This window comes from Haemorhous mexicanus, chromosome 6 (genome assembly GCF_027477595.1).
Source record: "Haemorhous mexicanus isolate bHaeMex1 chromosome 6, bHaeMex1.pri, whole genome shotgun sequence".
NCBI classification, from domain to species: domain Eukaryota; kingdom Metazoa; phylum Chordata; class Aves; order Passeriformes; family Fringillidae; genus Haemorhous; species Haemorhous mexicanus.
The window spans coordinates 48,911,647-48,927,113 of NC_082346.1; the positions used below are offsets into that span (position 1 = coordinate 48,911,647).

Genomic DNA, 15,467 nt, shown 5'->3' on the forward strand with positions numbered 1-15,467 from the left:
TATGGGGATTTCTCTGTTTGAAGGTGAATATGCTGGGACCTGAGCACAAGTTCCCTAGTCAGTTTTTGAAACATATAAGAAACTTAAGAAAAAACCTTTCTGGATTTGACTTTAACCTAGTAAGTGTAGAAGGCAAATTCTATGGCCATGCAGTGGCAGAGTTCATTGTTCAGAAGGAAAGGAAGAAGTGCAGAAAACCAGGGGGTTTTGAGAGTAAAGCTTTAAATGCAGATCTGCAGTTTAGAATCTCAGAGGAACCAAAACTAAAGAAAAATTATTTAAGGGGGACTTTCAGTTTCCTGGTCAAAAGATGTGAATGATGCTGGCTCAAGGGATCCAAATATGAAATATAGAAGGAGAAAAGGAAGTCTAGAAAAAGACAAAGGTATAGATTTTAAGTTAACTTCTGTCACAAGAAGAAATTATTCAGAAAATAGATAGAAAATTAGATCAGTGAAGACAAATAAAAGGAATAAAATGGAAATACATGAACATGCTATTAGCAAGGGGTATCATGGGTGATGTGAATTGATTCATCAGCACAATAGTGATGAGAAAGCCTTAGAACAACATTGGTCTGCTGTATAGAAAAGAGGAAGAACTCTCAACAAATTATTCCAAGAAGGCTGAAATGTGTGATGGCTTTTTCTGTATCAGCCTTCTGAAAAGGTCAACTCTGAAATGTTGTGTGGTACAATTAACACTTGTAAGAAAGGGGAAGGTGAAAGAACAGAATCCCTAAATCTGTCAGATCTTTTAAAATCATTTAAGTTAACTCAACTGCATTCTAGAATATTCAAAGTAATTACTAAAGCAATAATGGGCACTTGGGCAACTAGTAGAAGGGTTTGAAATTCCAGGCAAGTTAAAATGACAAACATTTTGCTAGTCTTTAGAAAAGGAATGATGACAGGAAGAAATAAAAGTCAATGGGCTTAAATTGCAACAAAGGAGATGCAGATTGTATACGAGAAAAAGTTTTCTAAATGAAGTGAAGCAAGTGTGCAGTCTGCCTAGCAATGACATAGAGATTTCATCACCAGAGTCCTTTACAGTCAGGTTAACCAGACAAGAATTATGCAGAATCCTTAATTCCCTCATTGTGCAGTGAATGGATGAGATTACATTTTTCCACCTCTGCCAGGGCTTTTTTCCCCAGGTTCAGTGATAGTATGTGTTCATATTCCTTTTATCCTTAAAAAAAAAAAAAAGAAAAAAAAAGAAAAAAAAAGCAGGGTGTTAATCACACTGCATATAGAGTCTTGTTCTTTGGCTGTTTTTTACTTCTATTTTTAGAGTACAGATAAAAAGAATTTTTTGACAAATTTACACTAAACTCCTTAGATTTTTTTCTTTTTAACCTTCAGAAAATAAACCAGCATTTTAATATTAGGATCAAACAAGCCTTGAGATGTGCCTTATGCTACCCTGGTTGGTATACGTCTCAAATTAAATAAACTTTAAACCAGCCCAAAATAGAACTGATCATGGACTGAGAAGTACTTACTTAATTAAAGTGGTGAAATCAGATATAACAATATCTTTACTGCTGCTGGAATGAAAAAAAAAAAAAAGGATGGAAAAATAGTCATCAAGAAAACCAGCTAAAAATAAACAGAAGGTTATTTTGAAGAACTTGGTCCTGCAAGGAATTAAGTACTTTGCTGGAAGTCTCTATTCTGGCAGCTGTACCTCTTTCCCCTTGTGTTTGATATACTTGGTATGACTTGGAGACAAAGAGCATGAGGAAAGTACTGTTATTGTCCATTTTTTGCACAAAACACTGCTGAAAATTGAATGTAGTCCTTCAGGTGACATGCAGCAGGGACCATGTAGGAGCCCTGCATGTCTGAATGAAAGGATGGCCTCCATCCCCAGGCCATGGCTCTGCAGCCCTTGCCAGAAAGGGGAGGAGATCAGGGCCTTCGCAGCTCCCTGGCAGACTGGGCAGGCAAACACCAGGCCAAGGAAAGCTCCAGGAGGTGGTGCCTTCCTCCAGATAAGCCAATTGGAGAATGCAACCATTCCCCAGCCAGGCCACTCTCCAGCCTGCTGACCTCATGAACTGATAGCCCTGCTCTTATCCTACTGCTTCTGCCTAATACTCACTTCCAAGGAATCTCTCATTTTCCAGGCCAGAAGTTCCCAAAGGAGCCAGAGCTGGAGAGCAGTGCTATGGCCCATGGCACTCAGCACGTGAGGGTTTTCTGACTAGAGTGGTGACACAATTTTCCTATTTCCTGGTGGAAAATTTGCTTTTTTAATTGAAAGCAGAAGCTTAATCAGGGCTGAGAAGATTAGACATGCCATGAAATGGAGTAAGTTGGATGGAGAAAAGAAAAACACTTATTTAAGCAAATTACTTGCTGGTTACAGGAGCAGTCTTAATTTGTCCCATGGATGAATTCTAGGAACAAAGAAGGTCTGGGTATGCAGAATAGTGAGGCTGGTAAAAAAAATACAAAAACTATTTTGACTTAAGCGATTATTAACTAATAATCAGCTTAATAATTATATCGTTATTAATATAAAAGAATTATTTTGACTTGGATTAACCCACATATACAAAGAGGGAGAAATTTGTTCTAAATTATCTCATAAATGCTGGGGGAAGGCTTGCAAACTTGTATCCCAGTGTTAGCTGACTGACTGTCTTAACTGAGCTTTTGAATAATTTGGCCAGGATATAAAATACTGAAGATAAAGGCTTTGTTACTGTTTCTGTTTACTGATAGATAGTACTTTTGTCCAGTGGAATTATTTCTGCTGTTAAAAGTTCAGCTGACTGGTATACCAGCAGTTCACATATTAAAGCTTTTCAGCACATTAAGAATACTTAAAACCAGAATTGTTTCAATATTAAAAATGAAAAAAAAAAGAGAACTTTTGTAGCTAAATAGTGAAATATTATTTTATAATTTAAATTCTCAGGAACAATATTTAGTGTTATAGCATGAAGATTTTTATAGCATTCATGAGTCTTCAGTGTTCCCTTGATTCCACACTGCCATCCCTGAAGAAAGAATATGGCTCATGGAAGTGTTTCAGACTTCTTGAGAAGTGGAAATTCAATATATAAGTAGGTGCTGTTGATTGCAAATATAGCCCAGGCTTTTTGCAACCTCAAACCAGCTTTGAGTTTGAGGTGGTTTTGTTCTCACAGTGAGAATATTTATAAAACCCTAAATGTGATTTTATTCACACACAACTAATATGCCTATTTTAAGTGTGACTGTTTTTAATAGAAAGCAGTTCTGCTGAAAATCTGACAGTTATCTGTTATTAGAAAACTAAAAAAGTGGAAAGCCTGCATTCCTTCAGTGTAAAAATGTAACATTGCAAAAAACCTCCAAACCAAGTAGCAAAACATAGAATTTAAAAGTACTAAAGGCAGGTGCAGACTTTAAAAAACCCAGTTTCCTATTTTAAGCATGTATTTGCATCCATTTTGTACTTTTCTGCAAGGCTTTTTTTGGTAAGTGGTCAGAACTTCACAGGATCAACTGTCCAGCCTTCTTGCTAAAACAGACTGTTCCTCATGCACATCTGAGCTAGTGATTCTCTCATTCATACCTGCCTGTAGGGGCAGCTGAGCTTTGTTGATTTGCTCTGGTAGAGGATAATGCCCACCAAGCAGGCACAATACTGAATTCCGTATTCTTATGCCCACACATGAAGTTATTAATATAATCAAGCTCAACAATTTTAAAACACTTAGTTAGAGCAAAACCATGTTCCATTAATGGCATGGAAAATAAAGAAATATTATAGTCCAGTTAGGGGCAGAAATATTTTTTTTCTGAAGTTATTTCCATAAAGCTATAAATAGAATAGTGCTGTTAGGGTAAAATAATCTCTATATATGTGGCTTTTTTTTCATTTTGCAGAACAATTACTTTTTAAAATATGTCTTCCTTTTGTAGTCTTCCTATATCACATCTCTTTTCCTTTCCCTGTATGCTATGTGCTGGCACTGTTTTGCTGTTTGTTCTAAGAAAAATATTTTGTAATGGCCAGTTTATCTTATTTTTCTAAGTAGGAGTTAATTTTGTTATACAGGCTGCTCTTCTTCCTTTCATTTTTCATGTATAATGCTTTAAATAGAAATTCTCATCTGCTCAAAGAGCTAGAGTCTACATCATCCCTCTCAGGCAGCAATATTCCTGGTTTATCAAGTCAGTAGGTCCAACTGGATTGTGCCTTAATGAGAAGGTTCTTAAGACTGCGTGCTCCAGGGAGCAGTACTGGTATTCTTTCTTCTTTTGCCACAAATTTAAACATCCTTGTGCTGAAGGAGATGCTGCCTTTCAGACAAGCTGTAAACCAAAATCCTGCAACATTAGAAGAGTCCTGGCACCCTCTATAAAACTTTGGCCTTGCCCATAATTTAATTTTGATCCTCCAGGTAAAGCTACACAAAAGGAATTCTCCCCGTGTTTTCACTGGGAGCTGTATTCTGGCTGTTCTCTGACACCCCATGGGGTACAATTCTCAGAAGTAATAGTATTGAAGTATTGCAAAAAGAAATAAAATATTTACTTCCCGGTGTCCTTAGCTACTCTTGAGGGCCATTAGTGACAGTTTCAATGTTCCTACATTTGTCCCTTCCAATTTCTTTGTCTGGACCCCAAAAGAGCAGAACAACAGAAGGTAGCAGGTAATTGGCTTGTCATGACAAAACACTAAATATTTTGTAATTTATGCAGCTGAAGCTGTTTTAAAAAAAGCTTTGCAAATTGTCCTTTTATAAGGAGAAAGGCTCCTACTAGAGATGTTTTTTCTCTATTGCTCCCCTAGAATGATTTATTTCTTGCCTCAAGAGCTGATTCAGGAGAACACCGGAAAAAGAAATTAACTGGATAAGGTTTTATTGTAGAAACTTTTGAACCATTTTCCTGTTGTGCTTAAAATTGAGCCTGTAAATAACAAAGTGGGTGAATTTTCAATCACTTTAAAAGCCATCTATTGCACTGTACTTCTATACAGATTGTAAAGTGTTTCACGAGTCAAATCAAGGACAAAATACTGAGTTTGGAAGTAAGATTTTATTTAGTCTTCAAGTCCCTGTCTTATGTTGGAACACTATTGCACTGAGACTATTGCATATAATTTAAAATTTTTTAATCTTACCAGCATTCTAAGGGATAAATACTGTGTCATACAGCCTGTCTGCAGAGCCTTCTCACCTGAAGAAATCATTAGTATGACTAAAAATACACACAGATCTGCTTTGTTTACTAAGTGATTTTACAGTCATGTTTTATAACAAACTTACACTTTTAATTTAGTTCTCATTAAATAAAAAACATCCAATGTCACCCATTAATACTAGTTAATGTATTTGCTCTTCCTTAAGTTCTTTCCCATTATAACTGAGGCTCATCAGCCTAAATATCACATCATAAATGGATATGTAAATCCTTCTTTCAGTCTTCTGTCCGCATTAAAGGCAGAGCTGCAGTTGTCTGGATATCATCCCTCGTTTTAAGCAGACCTAGGCAGCAAGCTGGCAGAAATTAGGAGGGAAGGACCAGCAAAGGTCCTTCAAGGCAAATGCAGACAAAAAGGACCTCCCTGTAATGGGCCAGTAGGCAAGCAGGTGTTAAGGATGAGGATCACAAGCTTAGAGTCACCTGCTGAACTATGGCAGCAGCACAGGTGCTCACTATGCCTTGCTCAAACTGAAGGGATCTAGCTGTCTTTTAGTGCCACTGAATATTATCCAGGTTAAATGTCTTTGTCCTTCATTCTCAGGCTCTTCAGCTATTTTGAAGACATAGGTCTGGATAAAGAGCATGTTCAGTGTGGACACTTGCCTTTTGTCAATGAAGCTATGTTCCAAAACCTTCTGCCTGTGTATTGCTGGACTACTTGATGGAATGGTTAGTGGTGCCCTTGACGGTGTTTGGTTAACAATTAGACTCAATGACCTTAAAGGTCTTTTCCAACCAAAATGATCCTGTGATTCTATAATCAGTCCTAAGATAGATTTTTGTCCCTTACACAATTAGGGCATTGCACAGCTGCTTGTTCCTACAACATTTAATTTCTTTATTAATTACCTTAAGCTTGAGCCTTTACTGCTAAATTTCTAAAAAGGAAAAGACCATTATGTTAACATAATGAAAGGATCCATTCATTAATGGTGTCATTTATTTCACACAGGAAATGCCTGTTTTTCTTCTCACCATTTCACTGGGAAGTGTTTTAATCCCCTAGAGCATTTGCACAAAATATCATCACTTGGTGTAGGTGCAGTTTGTGTTTTCTTTGACTGTGGCAAAGGCTTAAAATTGGCATAATCTCATTGCAACAAGAGCTCTGAACTTAAAACTTCATCTACATTTACAGATAGGGGAGAGACACATCCTGTGGTTGTTGTAAGAATTTCTCGAACAAGGAGCTAATGTGATCCAGGAAAATATTTAGGATAAAAGTTATCTCTCTGTATATATCACTTCCCTCTTTTTCTCAACTTCAACCTGGCATTCCTGCTGAGAACCTTCTCCTGTGCTGTCCTGAATATGCTGGGAACCTTCCTAAGGATGCAGAAAATTATGCAGATTACTGCACAATCCTTGTCGCAGAGATACAGCTCACATTGCTGCAGCTACACCATGAGTGCCATTGGTAGGATCTATATCTTGATGGCAGAACATTCTCCTTCAGGCTAAGGTAAATTAGGCAGCAGAATACCTGTCATTTCATTTGCAAAGTGCTACTGCACAATACAGACCAAGGTATCAAATGGAAGAGTTTCTTAGCAGAACTGTTTACAAAGCAGACACTCAAGTTACTGTGGAAGGAGCTGGCTGGTAATTGGTAACTGGCCCAGTAAAGTCCTCAACTCTGCAACTGTTGCAGGGCACAGTGTTGGTGCTCAGAGTGCCACAGGACAGTTTGCAATAGCACTGTCTTCAAAGGAGTCACAGGAAGCAGGTGACCTCATGGAGCTAGTTCAGGCTCAAAATACCATTCAGACACAGAGATTCCAAAAGTTTCTGCAGATCATACACAAAAATATATCTGCATGAATATATTTTCTCATTATTCAAAGCAGCATGGAGCAGAGAGATATGTAATGCCAGGGATTCTGCACACTGCCGAATGTTCCAAGGACTCCACTTGCTGAATCTAAAACAGAGAGTGCTTTCTGGAACATTTCTGGTATTGGGACCGTTGGGGACCTTCTCCTGGAATAAGGATAGTTTCTCCCCATGCCAAAAGGAGCCTGAGAAGTGCTGTGTGTCTGAGAAGTGCCAGCACAGCTGGGCTGTCATGAGCCTTTGGCTCTGTGACAAACTCGTGTTGGGGTTATGAGTTACTTGTGACTGGACAAGCCGCAGAGTGGGGCTGTGCCGAGGCACACGCAAGGAAACCAGGGCTCTTTAGCAGACCACTAAGGATGATGGCTGCTCAATTGTCAGAATCCTGTTTCTGTTTTGGGAAAAATATGTCAAAACCAAAATGTCTCTGTGAATCACTTGGGTTTGAAGCTTTGTTATATCCCATGAAAAAATGTTTTGTTGGAAAATTCCTGGTTTATTCTAGTAAACAGAAACAATTCTATTATAAGTAATTTTCTTTCTTTGTTCCATTATTGTTTTTCATTTTTCAAATATGCTCTATTTTTAAAATTAGGAAAGAATCAAGCCACTGGCAGCATGGGCTTTTCTTCACATCAAGTAACTATTATGGGACTTGGTAGAAGTCAGTTTGTTCTTCGTGGTGAAGTTCATCTATGATGGCCAACAGAATCCTACTTAAATCCTGAGAAAGTAAACACACTTTTTTGTTTCATAGAGAATGTCAGAAACCTCTGCCTTAAATACAGCACCAAATTCAAATTCTCCTTGGCAAAAAACCCAACAGTGCTGATCAACATGAATAAAAGAAAATGAAGTCAGCCTTCCCCACAATTTCTGAGGCTTGTGCTCTTGCAGAGCTCTAATTCAGACTAGATAATTGAAACCAGTGATAAACATGGATGTAGACCTCCAGAGAGGTGTGTAGCTCCCTTCCATAGCTTTAACGAAGCTTTGTGCAGAGCAAAACAATAGGATCCTGATACATTTTAAGTATTTTGAAAACTTGGCTTGTAAGAAGCATCCTGGGAGTCATGAGTTATGCAGACATTTCATCTCTTCATATATAATTGCCAGTTAATAAAAATGTTAAAATGGAAGAAATTAGTTTACTTGGTTTGAAAGAAGCATTGTGAGAGTCATGAGTTATGTAGACATTTCATTTCTTCATGTATAATTGTCAGTTAATAAACATGTTAAAATGGAATAAATTACTGATTAATGCTTCCAGCAGCAGTGAGGCAGAAGATGTTAGGGTTACAACATTGTGTTAGCATGCAAGAAAGGAAAGTGGTAATGACAAACTTTTACAATATGCTTTGTGTTAGATGTAAATATAATTGGTTGTCATTACTTCATTAATTAGGAGGTGATCAAAAGCCCTATAGATAGAGAGGAGTAAAAGCCTCAATTACATCAAAGACAGTTTTTAAGTGCTGGGAATAACAGCCATATCAAAAGAATGACAAATAGTTTTGAAACATATGACTACTGTTTTTGTAACTATGTACTGTCTTCAACACTTGCCCTTTCAGAGGCAATCCAAAAAAGTAAATCTGTGCAAGACACCACAAAACTAAGCAATGTAGAACAAAAAGATACTCAGGAGAGTAGATGCATAATCAAACACTGAATCAGACTCAGAAAGAACATAACTGGTTAGGTTATGTTTCCTAAAATAATGAAATTCAGTTTTGTGTCAAATAATAGCAATAGTAGTAGGGTTTTTAATTTCAGAAGTTTATTTCTAAAATGTAGAATGTTGTGCTTGCCATTAGTTTGTTCAGAGAAACGTAACGCTCTCAGAGTGTTCCTGGGTCTTATTTTTTGTTTCAGGGCTTGGTAGAGCTGTAGGGTCTGAAGTCAGCAGAAGTTCAGCAGACACTGCTGTGAATGGTTTTTCCACTTTAGATGAAATTGCTTTCAACAACCACAGTTATTGCACTCAATCTTCCTTTTCCTCCCTCTTTGTTTACTTCTTCATTTTTTCCTGCCCATTACCTTACCTCTGATGACAACACAGGCATGACTGAGGGTTTCAGGCTGTGTCAAACTGGATCTTGGCTTTCCTGAAGAGTGCTTTTCTAGGACAGAGGTCTGGAGAAGCTCCCTCAGGCTTTACCTGAGCCAGCTGTCTTGTGGAATAAGCTAGGGGGCTGACAGGAATGGTTTTTCCAGAAGCAGATTCATGTGAAGAACCTAACTTTCCTAGGGCAGGGATGAAAGATGACCCCTTAATAAGTGGTTATAGTCAGTGTCAAAATTTCACTATACCGGTAGAATGAAAGAGAAGGCAACACAATCATTGCCTTCCATGGCAGCTCTGTGTCCATGATCCATGTTTCCTCCTGTGAAGTTAGCACCATGGCACAGGTTCCCTAAGGAGGAGCAGAAAAGGCTCAGTCCCAGCCTTGTGTTCAGGTTGCTTGGTTTAGGTACTGCTCTGGGGAGTGAAAGCAATGCTTGAAGCCTCCCTGCCACCAAGCAGGACTTGGAGCTGAAGTTTCTGTCTTCCCAGGTGTTTGGTTATTTCAGTCCTTGCAATACAACAAATTCAGGCAACACCACTTGTGATTTTGAACAGAACCCATAACTGCCAGTGCCTAGTAAAGTCAACAAATATAAGTCCAGGATACAAAGAGAACCTGAACATCTCTCTACATGACTCTTAGCATGCAGGATTTGGAAGTCTGGCTGAATTGCTGTAACTTATTCACAGCAAGTGATATTAAGGCACTTTGGGTACTTTGTGGAGGAACAATGAAATGCAGTCCAAATTTATGCAAGTGCTTAATCCTATACGTTCTTAGTAATGACCCTTAAGTAAGAGAACTATTTGTTTTCTTATTTGGGGTAAGTAAAACATATAAACAGGTGTCTACAGAAATTAGTTTTAATTTTTTCTTCTACAATTACATACAAAACATAAATTAAAATTTCTCTTTTGCCTTTTTTTTCTCTATTAATTTGTTCACAGGACAGTGAAATATTGCTCATTTTCTTCATACTGACATTTTTTACAGTAAGGTGAAACAGAAAAGGAAGTGGAATGTTCTGTAAAACCTCAATCTCAGAAAAAAAAAGTAGCTTTTTTTAGATTTATTAGATTTCAAGTCTTTAGTGTTCATTTAATTTTACATTAAAAGAATAGTTTTCCAAGTATTGTGACAAAACTATGTAGGCTTGAAGTTGTGATCTGTGAAGCAAAAACCCCAATATATGCTCTTGAGTAAATCCTCCTAAGTGTTGGTCTGAGGACTGCAGGATCTGTCAAAACTTCTTATAGCAGCACCATGGGAACCTCTGGGACCATCAGAGGGTTCAGTGATTACTGTCAAAATAGGCACAAATTAGCAATTAAAACAACAACCCTGCAGCATCTGAGAGATTATTATCTCCTTTGAACCTTTCTGGATTGCAAATGATACCAGTTTAGTTTCATTAAATCAAGAGCATTTTGCTGGAAAAACTGTCATTGTCCCCTTTGACGTAACATAATGAACCATGGCAGTAACAGTTTCATGGTCGTCAGTCAAAGCCTATGCCTGAAGTGTGAAGCCTAAACTGGGAGCCTTTCTGTCCTTTTGTCACAAGGCAACTGCCAAGAGTGCATGAGCGTGTCACCAGGAGCCAAAGTGCCAAGGCCACCATGAAGCAGACTGTGCTGATCTGCAGGTACAGGACTGTGATGGCTTAGTCTTGGGCAGAAACTACTTTTTTCAGTGCATCAGCACTTAGAAATGAAGATCTCCTGTCTTACAGATTGCTTCCTTGCTGAAGTTACAGAGAAGGGCTGCCCAGGCTGTTGAGACACCTCTGTGTGTATTTGACACATGCCGTGATGTAGAAGACCTGCATTCATTTACACACCTACACAAGAAAGTTAAATAATACATAAAAATGAACCAAACCTGCAAATCTTCCTTAAAATTTATCAGTACTTTGTAGGTACACAGTTTGTGGTAGCTGGGAGTGGGGCTGTGGCTGAGCCTCATGCCCATGGATACAGCTGTGAGAAGCAGGTGAGCAGCACTGACAGCAGTGAGCCTTGGAGTGCCCAGGGGCACTGACCAGTCACAAAGGGAACAGAGGCACACAGGGGCATAAAAGATTGTGCAGAAGAACAAGAAATGGCAGCTTCTTACAGCACTCTGAGGTAACAAGATGTTACTCTGTGTGGGCAGATGCCTGAAGCCTTCTGATGAAGTATGGTGTTACTCTGGATGGGTGAATGCTGAAAGCCTTCTGATATTGTATGGTGGTACTCTGTGTATTGGGGCTGTCTCAACTGTGACAGTTCTTGATGTGAGATTTTCTGGTTTTCAGATAGGATGTTTTCATGTAGTAATCATCTCCACCATATAGATGATTTCTGTGTTTGTTAAGCAATCAAAATGCAGGAGTAATACCATGTATTGAACATAAAAATGTGGGTACTTGATCAAAGTCATACAGAGATGAGTGATGACTGTCAAGTCCTTATAGAGGAGCTGAGTTTAGGGGTGATTTTAGTTCTAGCTGTACCTGATGCACTCAGTCATCTGGTAATAACCTCAAGAAAGCAAGCAGGGTTTTAACTCGTATTTCAACTGGACTGTGGATGTGTTAACATCCCAAATGGCCTGGTGTTTGTGAGGATCTACTGAAACTTGATTTAAATTGTATTGATTCAATCTGATTTGTTTTTAAAATTAATTTTTACTTGAACTGAGTTTCCTTTGATTTATTCCTTTCATTCCTTGAGCCAACCCCCTCTATAGAAACTGTTAAGTACCTTCTGATCCCCTTCATTTCACAAAAATCAGCACATGCTGTATCTTATGAAGTTACATTGCGAAATGCTAGTCAATGTGAATATGCTGATCTCTGTCAAACATAATATATAGAACTTTTTTCAGACTGCTCTTCTTTTACAACCACATGAATTAGCATCTCTGTCTGTCACCTAAACTCATATTGTCAGAAAATGTGTAGGATCATAATTATCTTGGAGCATTGACAGAGACTGATCAACAACTCCAAAAATTACTGAAGCATAGTATGACTGACAGATAATCAGAGAGATGGGAGCAAGTGGGCACATAAGCTCCATTTTATTGCAAAGCCCTAGTAATAGTACAAATATGCTGCCTTTTTTTTTGTTGTTTGTTTGTTTTAGATGCCATCAGTACTGGATTTTCCTATGCCAAGCTTTTCTTTAGATTTCTGAAAGCTTTGAGCTTCACAACATATTTGTGGGTGTAATTACTCTTTCTAATACAAAGCTAGGCATGAAAAGAATAGTTTTGCATTCACATGTAGTATGTAAATGTACACACATAGGTTCAACAGAATTGTAGGGAGCTTCACATGACAGAATTAGGCAGGGAAACCATGATCTTTGTCTAAAAACTTTGTTACTTTGTAAGTAATAATAACCTAAGTATACTAGAATATAAAGGATAAGAAGGGAGGATATAGACTGGATATTCACATATACTTGGATTAAAACTTGAGTAACTTCTGAGCTGAAAGCAGAAATACGAAAGATAAAGCTGAATTTTTTTATGAAAATGACTGAGATGAAACTTTACTTTCATTTTTAGAAACCAGTATACTGCATCCTTATTGTTACCTTCATCAGTTTTTCTGTTGAAATATTCCATTTCTCCCCATTGTTATGGGACTATGAAAAAAATTGCTGTGTATAAATGGAAAGGCTGTGTTTCTCTCCTCCATAAAATCCAGTGAATCATCTTTCACTCTTACTCATTGCTCCTGATCACATTTAATGAAAATCAAGAGTACGATGGCTCTTCCTCAGCAGTTGTAAGATAAGAGTTACCAGAGAAAGCAGCCTTTGAGTCAGCTGAGGGAAATTCTGTGGGGGAGATTTTCACTCTTCCATCTCCCAGTATAAACCTCAGGCTCATAAATTATCAGAGCTTTCAATAGTCAGTAGTGAAAATCCAGTACAAATAATAATCCCTGAAATGTAAAGAATTGAAAAAATATACCAATTCACCCAGATATTTATAGTTTTACAAATATAGAGCCACCATTTAGAGCCACCATAACATACCAGCTAGAAAGAACAGTATTGCAAGCATAGGCAAAAAAGCCTGCTGTCCTTGGAATTTTGTCAGTTGCTAGGAAGAGATCACTGCTAGTGCAGTGCTAATAATATGAGTGTATGAAGCTGAGTTTACAGCTCTCAGGTTCTTGCTTCCATATTGAAATGCAAATCATCCTAAGACTTCTGCCTTCACTTCAGGAGCCATACTGCAATGAAATTAGTTGCTCTGCCATTAGGGAAAAAATAGTGATTGCACCTTTTACAATGGTAATGTTTTTGCTTAGCATGCTGGGATATGAAATTTGTTGTTAATGGTGATTTTAGTTCCTCTCTTATAGAGGCAGTGCCACTGATTGTTGCTGGGAACTGAGTGTGTTTTGAGTCATGAGTCTATTTTCTTAGATTAGAGCTTGATGGTAATTACCTAAGCCTAGAAAGTCCTGGATTTGAGAGCTCAGCAACACTTTTATTTCTTGCTAGTCAGTTTATAATAGGTAAGGAGAAAAGGACATATCTCAGTTTCTCGCCTACGTGAGTTTGGATTATGTATTTTTTCCTTACCCCAAACTCTGCATTGCTGGATGTATTCATTGAGAAGTGGTGCTTTGTTCTTAAAAATAAACATGGATCTGGAAGGAAAGAAATGTTTTTAAGGAATGGATAACTTAATATTTTCATGCTGATGTATCCAGTTGTGTCAGTTGTGGTGATTTGTGTTTAGTCCTGAGATATCTTAAGATTGGGTCAGTGCTTTGGAATGGGAAAAATGCCAAGAAATCAGCAAGCTACACTTGCAGGATATCACTCAAAGGGGTGACCTGATTAAGGTCTTAGCAATACTGCACACAGTGTCATCTTGCTAATTTGCCTTCTTTAACAAGGTATTTTAAGTAGAAAATAAGAAAAAAATTTTGCTTTTGGACTCTATGGACTTGATTATTTCGGTGCAAAAGACTAGACCCTAAAATTAATTTTCACACTTAAGCAGATGTGGCAGCCAAGATGTTGCTGTCAATTTGTTATAGATGGTTTTGAACATTAAAATGGACTATGCTATAATCTGAGTTTCAGTCACCTTAGAATTCCTGCTTATATAAGTCAGGAATGATTTGCCAGCTACTGAAAATGAGTTATCTCTGAAGTGATGTTTTCCTGTACATCTTCCTCTATTTCCAAATTTGATCTCATACTACACTGATATTTGGAGCATACCCTTCTCTGAGTGAAAGCAATAAGGCAGACAGGAAGGTGGGGACATGGGTAAGGCAGCAGGGCTTCTCCACACCTTTTAAATGCTGTGGAATCTTTACATCCTGCTTCCACAGCAACCATGCATGAATAGAGGAAACACTGGCTTAATGTCTCAGCATAAGGCCTTACAGAAATGTAGCAGGAGTAAAATGCTTCTATGATTTTAAGGTATAATATATAGGAGAAATGTAAGATAGTGTACATATGTGTGTTAATAGTGTTTATGGTGCATTTGTAAGGGCTGAACACACAGCTGTTATACACACGTTGTTCATGTTATGTAACATGCATAAATGCTGTTGATTTAAGCCCCTAGCCTTTACCACAGTAGGACAAATGGTCTGCTGGTGTTACTTTTTCCTACTTTCCTAGAAGTTCTAACAAATAGAAATAATTTGTGATATTCTGCCAAGGTAAAAAGAAATCAGGAGAAAAGTGTTCACTCCCATGAGGTTGTCATCCCACATCTTCCCATGCAAGGATGAAGCATTTTTTTTCACAATATACCCTTAAACAACAGGTAAGAAGACAAACTGGAGCAGTAGGAGGTTTGCTACTTACCTGTTGTGATGGCTTTGCTGGTTGCTTTTTAGAGATTAACCACTTAATAACTTGGAAACTAAAGACAAGAGAGAGTGTGAAGTTGTCCACTGAAAATGAGCAAGTGCACCAGAAAATTAGGGGGAAAGTATTTTGTGGTTGTTCTCCTGGAAGACAAACCATGGAGTTTGTTTTAAATTCTGGGGAAATGGCTGGGCATATTTTGCTGAAGAAATCATTCACTAATTAAAACAGTTACATACACTTATGCATTAAAATAAGTTTTTAAATATATTTTATGCTGTTTCTTCCACATATATTTTCATTTTTCCCCCCAACAGCCTGATGACTTTTGTTATTTCAGGGAGACTCTTTACTGAACCATTCCCTTGGCAAAATTCAAGGTCCAGTTGTGGTCTCCCTGGCCAAGGATAAAATCAGGAGCAGAGCCAGTTCATGTATGCAGTTTTAGACAGAATCAGATCTAAATGCTGTGTTGAAACTATCTTGAAAACTACAACCAGTGAAGCCATGGT

The 15,467-nt window shown here is 37.9% G+C and overlaps 1 protein-coding gene across 4 annotated transcripts in view; it reads left to right on the forward strand.

Moving 5' to 3' along the window:
• Positions 1-15,467, forward strand: part of KCNK13 (potassium two pore domain channel subfamily K member 13) — a 44,019-nt gene that overhangs the window by 6,867 nt on the left and 21,685 nt on the right. The window lies entirely within an intron of this gene.